Raw genomic sequence first — 5600 nt, 5'->3', positions numbered from 1 at the left:
TTGAGGTGCGTTGTTTAGTGAGAATGTAATAATCGTCACTGAACTTAAAGCAGTGGGGTTCTGGTTTTCTCGGGTGTTTTCGGTGGTTTGTTTTTTGGTTTGGGTTATTGTTTGTTTTGTTTTTTGAAGATTCTGAGCTTTATAGCAAACTATATTGTACAGACTTTGAGGTTTAGGGGTCCAGACCTGCTGGGTACCCCAATTGCCCCTTGCCAGGGTGCTTTCTTCCCTCCCTCAAGTGCCCCCATGTTCAAGCCTTTCTCCAACCCCAGGACCCCCCACCTCCTACCTGCCTTTGGTCTGCCCAGCCCCCGCCCCCAACTGGAGCACCTTCCTGTTACCTGAGGTATGAGGATAGATTCCCCTCCCCCACCCTCATGTGGTACAATCCAGTTGCTCCTGCCCTAAATTGAGTGGGACCTGGACCGACTCCTTCCTCAGGCTCTTGAGATGCCCCCCCCCCACTGGAAAAAGGAAAGGGGTGGGGAGAGGGGAGGTGCCATGAGTCTGTTAACTAAGTTCCCAGAGGTGTCCATTGGCTGCTATTTCCATGGCAACCAAGAGTGGCACTTCTCTGGGCAAATGAGACACAAGTTTCCATGATGATGAAAGAATGGGATGAGCAAACTGGAGGAGTCCCATCTTTAAGCTGACATCCCCCACCAGGTCGAAGTGGTGGATGCAAGAGATCTAGGGGTGGGACAGTCCAAACTAGGTACCCACTAGCCCAGTTTTAGTCAAGCTGGGCCCCTCACATCACAGTCCCCAAGGTCTGAAATTCCCCAGGTTCAAGTAACACTTCAGTACAGATGAATGTTCAAGCATTGTGTAAAAAGCCAGGCAGGGGTCTGGGCTACCCCTCACCACTCCCCTGGGCCACGAGCTGAACAGCAGGTTGGCTCACAACCCCCACTCCTTGCAATAGCTGCCATTTTCAGTGACATTCAAGGAGTCAGGGTCAGGGAAAGAACTGAAATCTGGGCAGAGGAAGGGAGAGAAGTAACCCCAGAGAGGGAACAAGCCCCACATCTGCTCCTCTCCCAGCCCCAAGTCCTAGCATTTCCTGGTTTGTAGAGCACCCTATCTGCCTCCTGGATCCCCAACTGCTCCTCTGGTTTCCCCTTGTTGGATTCCCATCCCACACAATTGGTCTTTGTTCCCTGAACCCTTGTTGGTCTGCTCTCTGCCCTCCCCACACCCATCCATCACCTCCCACAGCACAGTGGCTCCCAGTATCCTGCCCCCTCACTTTCACTTTCTCCACCCCTTTCACCATCCCTTTGGCTCAGCACCTCCCCCGTACCTCTTGACCTATGCCCCCAAGAGGATGGACAACAAAGCAGGCGGAAGGCAGAGATGGGAAGCAAAGATCCCCAAAGTGTTCAGTGTAGGTGGGAAAGGGGAAGGCTGGCTCAAGTCCCTGGGTAGAAATCTCAAGATATTAAGCTGAGGCATTTCAAGTCATAAAGAAAATAACCTGGCCTCCCATCAAGGGGTGAAATGAAGGCGAGAGATCCAAGAGCTCTTGCTGAGTCCTGGGGAACGGGACCTAACACAACTAACTGTCCTTGAGAAGTAGTTTCTACTCTGGGCAACGGAAGGGGCCAGGGGGCCCAGCAGCTGGCAAAGGAACAAGGTTCGGGTGAGAGCTGGTGGCAGGAGCGTAGGTCCTGGCAACTAAGACCTGGGCAGCAATGAAACAGTGGAAGACAGTGGCCCGTGAGGCGGTGACATCCAGTGAGATTGAGGTGCATCAGCATCTCCTGGAGAGGGGACGTGGGCACTGTAATGAGGTGGACAATGGGATCTCCAACATGGGCGCAGTGACTCATGTCGAGGGCACTGAGCTGGGGAGCATGGTGCAATAGGAGCCTCAGGGAGGCATCAGTGAGCTCAAGGCCTGCTGGGAGAAGTCACGCCACCTGCAGTCCACCTTGGCTCTCGGTTTGCCCTGGTTTGGTGTGTGGTGGAGGCAGCAGTAGCTCACAAAGCTGGGAGTCTTTAACATCCTCAATCCAGTAGAGGTCTAAGAGCCGCGGTGTGGGCAGTGGGGTGGAGCCCAGGGCAGAGACAGAGAGCAAGGAGCACCCAGAAAACACCAACTCCTGCTAGCCTTGCAGTCCATTCTGAAGTGCATGAGCTGCTTTTTCTGGAGACGCCTATCCAGCTGAGGTCCAGAGCACATGGCTGGCGGCAAACCACCCCATTAAGAAGCATGGGTGGGGTCAGCGGCTTCCTCCCGCTTAGGTACATCCATGGCCACAGACACTTGTTGTAGCACCAGTGGCTCCAAGCCCAGCAGCTCACATGCAGACACATCGCTCTCAGGGTCCAAGGTGCTGGAAGACATGGAGACATGCAGCCTGAGGCAGCAGCCAAAGGCAGAGTGTCAGGCACAGGGCTTCAGGGGACGGGGGACATACCACATGCCACTCCAACTGTGGAGGCCATGGTGGTGGGGCAGGGCCCAGGGGCAAATTGAGCAGTGGTGCCCCACTGCCAGGGCGTATAGCCTGCCACCCTCCACGATTTTCCTTCTCGCCAGAGCTGCCCTAGGCTGGCTGAAGGCCATTCCAGGCCTCCCCAGCAGCTTTGTCCTCACTAAGCGATGTGCCCTAGGAATCTCAGTCTGTGTCTGAGTCCTAGGAGGAAGAAGTATCAGGCACCTGCTCCAGCAGCTGGCACATACACTTGAAACGCTCCCTCTGTGGTGATGAGGATGGCACTGCTGGGCCATCAGCAGAAGCCAAGGTGGCTTGGGTTTCTCCCAGTTCTCGGGGGGGGGGGGGGGGAGCCCAGGGTGGCAGGATGAGAATGTCAGGCTGGGATTCAGAACCCCGGGGGCAGAAGGCCAGGGCTGCCTGGGTCTGCTCCTCGGAGGAGGCAGGCATCTCTACCCACCTTCTTCAAGTGCCTCTCTTGGCCTCCTTTCACCTTTTTCCTTGGGGTGGGGGTCTCATTCTCTGCCTCCCACTCCTTCCATTTGGAGGCTCAGACACATCGTCAGGGGGAGGACCAGCAGGTACGGGTACCTTTCTTCTGGGCAGAGGTGGAGGTGGTGGCTCCACTGTCAGCTTCCATCCACCCCCTCACCATTGTGAGCCCTATGACGCCCTGGACCCTCACCTGCATCCTTGTCCATCCTTCCTGGGTACATGGGGGGGGGGCGCACCCCCAGCAGTTGGGGATCTCTGAATTGATAGCACCCTGAGCGTTTCCTATCTTCAGGCAGCCAGGGTGGACGATCTCATTGCAGATTGTACACTCCATGAGGCTCAAACCAAACTTCTCTTCCTCTCCATCCACCTTCCTCCTTCCCAGCTTCCCCACACAGAAGGCACATAACTGTGTGTGGGAGCACAGGCGCAGTGTACTGCTGAAGCAGGCAGACTGCTTCATGAGCCCGCCCCACCAATGCCCACAGCCTCTTCAAGTCTCCTCAGAAATGGCAGTCCCCACACTCCGTTTGCACAAAGGCCTGACAGCAGCAGCAGCAGTGTCAGTGGCAGCAGCAGCAGCAGCAGCAGCAGCAGCAGCAGCAGCAGCAGCAGCAGCGTAGGCACGCTCCAGTGCCCGGCCCCCGGCTGAGCGACACTGGGAGTATCAGCAACAACTAAGGTTCACAGGTGTCCCGGGAGCATCTCTCCCTTCTCCACAGCTCCAGGCTGGTCGGCATCCAGGTGGCACAGGGCGGGAAACGCTCAGAAAGCCGGGGTCCACGCCTCCCGAGGGCGCTAGGCCCCTCCCTCCAGCAGAGGGCAGGACAGCAGCAAGTAGAGGTGAGGAGTGTCGGGGCGAGGCCCTCCCACCGGCTGCTGTCAGGCCGTTCCAGGGGGAGGTCCTGCTCTGGGTGGCTCAGTCACTCAGCCACTCCAGGACAACCGGGCTCCTTGGGCGCAGGGTGCTCAGCTTCTGCCCAGGCCCCACTCAGTCGCGGGTACAGCTCCCCACCCCCACCTCTCCCCAAAGTCCCTCTTAACTGGCCCCTTCCTGGTTCCAACTGTCTAGCCGGCCAGGGAAAGACCTGAGGCCCCGCCACCGTTTCCGGTGTTCAAACCCCTCCCACCGCTGGTTCACAGGGAGGCGGGTGCACTGCAACCTGCCACCCTCCCCTGGGTCTGGCCCTGTACTGCGGCCCCCTGACCCACAGAGACAGGGCACGCGGGGGGGGGGTGTCATTTTTTTCGGTTTTTAACACTGTTGCTTTTCTTTAAAACTTGCAGGGCACATTAAAATTTCTTCTGCAGGACATTTATCAGCTTGCACATGAAAATTGCCTTCCATGTCTTCTAGACCTTGACAACGTTCTTCAATATTATGGTCTTCCAAATTGTAGCCTAAAATATAGTACCAGAAAATATCTATTATTGGAAATTATGAAAATTGAAGTTATTATATCCAGAGTGTCTAAGAACTATGCCTGATTTATTCACCTCATTATTCCTCATTCTCAATTGAAATTGCAGAAGAACATCAGTAACAGAGAAACATTTGTCCCCTGACTTTAAAAAGCAAAAGATAATCCAGTCCTACCTACAGCAGCTTGGTTCGTGTAGGTCTCCAGCATCACATCCTTGCAGAGACTCTTCTGGGAAGGATCCAGCAAAGCCCACGCTTCCCGAGTGAAGTTCACATGCTCATCATCAGAGGTCACTGCATCCTAAAGTATGCTGTACATGTGTACACAGAAAGCAGGGCACTGACATCACTGTACATGTCTGCGTCATTGACAACATAGTCATGTAACTCTGGTGCTTCCTCCACTCATTTCCAGACACAAAAGTTCTACTGTAACCACCAAGTCATTTTAGAAGGAAACTGAATAATGAGGTTCATCTCCATCAAGGGCCAGCCTTGACACACACGTTAGTATTTGGACAGGACACAGTGTTGGTGAATTCCAAAGAACTATCTGATGCTTTATCAATTGAGCTATTTGGTTTTTCTGGCTCTTCTGCAGTCAAAGCTGCTCCTTAGCTAAGGAGTCTATTGTTTAACAGCAGATGGCTGTGACAGTTTCCTGCTGTAAACAACAGGAGGTTGTAAAAGAAAAACCTTAGTCTGCTTTTAAACTTAGTGGCTGACTTAGGCGTTCAACAGTGGCTTGCTGGAAGCTACAAACCTGAAAAGGGGCAAGGAATAGTTCTGGACTGGTTTTCTTGTGGCCAACTAGACAAGGAGAGGGAAAAATAAGAGGAAAATAACTTTACACATACATTCATGCAAGTAAAATAAACATGGGCTTTGACCAGCAGATTTCCACAAGCTTTCCTGTGGGGATGACATTGATTTTAGCAGTCTCTTGTAAAGAATGCAGCAAATCCAGGACATCCTCAGGGAACCTGGCTCTGGCTGTGGCTCTTCCACTATATCAGCACAGGTAAGCAATGAGACATGCAGACAGGTACACATTCATACACACAAGGGAGTTCCCAACTTTACACACACACACACACACACACACACACACACACACACACACACAACATGTAGACATTTAAACATGCATACACATATCTATTCACATGTGAACACATATACACAGACACATAGTTATTGGGTAGGATAGGCTCTAGCAAGCCCCTCTCTCTTTTATTCTT

General features: G+C 53.4%; 1 pseudogene across 1 annotated transcript; it reads right to left on the bottom strand.

Moving 5' to 3' along the window:
* Window positions 1–1558: 1558 nt before the first annotated feature.
* Window positions 1559–4284, bottom strand: LOC311607156 (F-box/LRR-repeat protein 19-like; annotated as a pseudogene). The gene is made up of 2 exons: window positions 4278–4284; window positions 1559–3435 (listed from the first exon to the last, which is right to left on the bottom strand). The product of its transcript is annotated as an F-box/LRR-repeat protein 19-like (transcript).
* Between the last annotated feature and the right edge of the window lie 1316 nt (window positions 4285–5600).

This window comes from Acomys minous, assembly GCF_964271855.1.
Source record: "Acomys minous genome assembly, chromosome: 1".
Taxonomy (NCBI): Eukaryota; Metazoa; Chordata; class Mammalia; order Rodentia; family Muridae; genus Acomys; species Acomys minous.
Note: the sequence above shows the minus strand (reverse complement) of the source record. Positions and strands in the feature narration are given on the sequence as shown.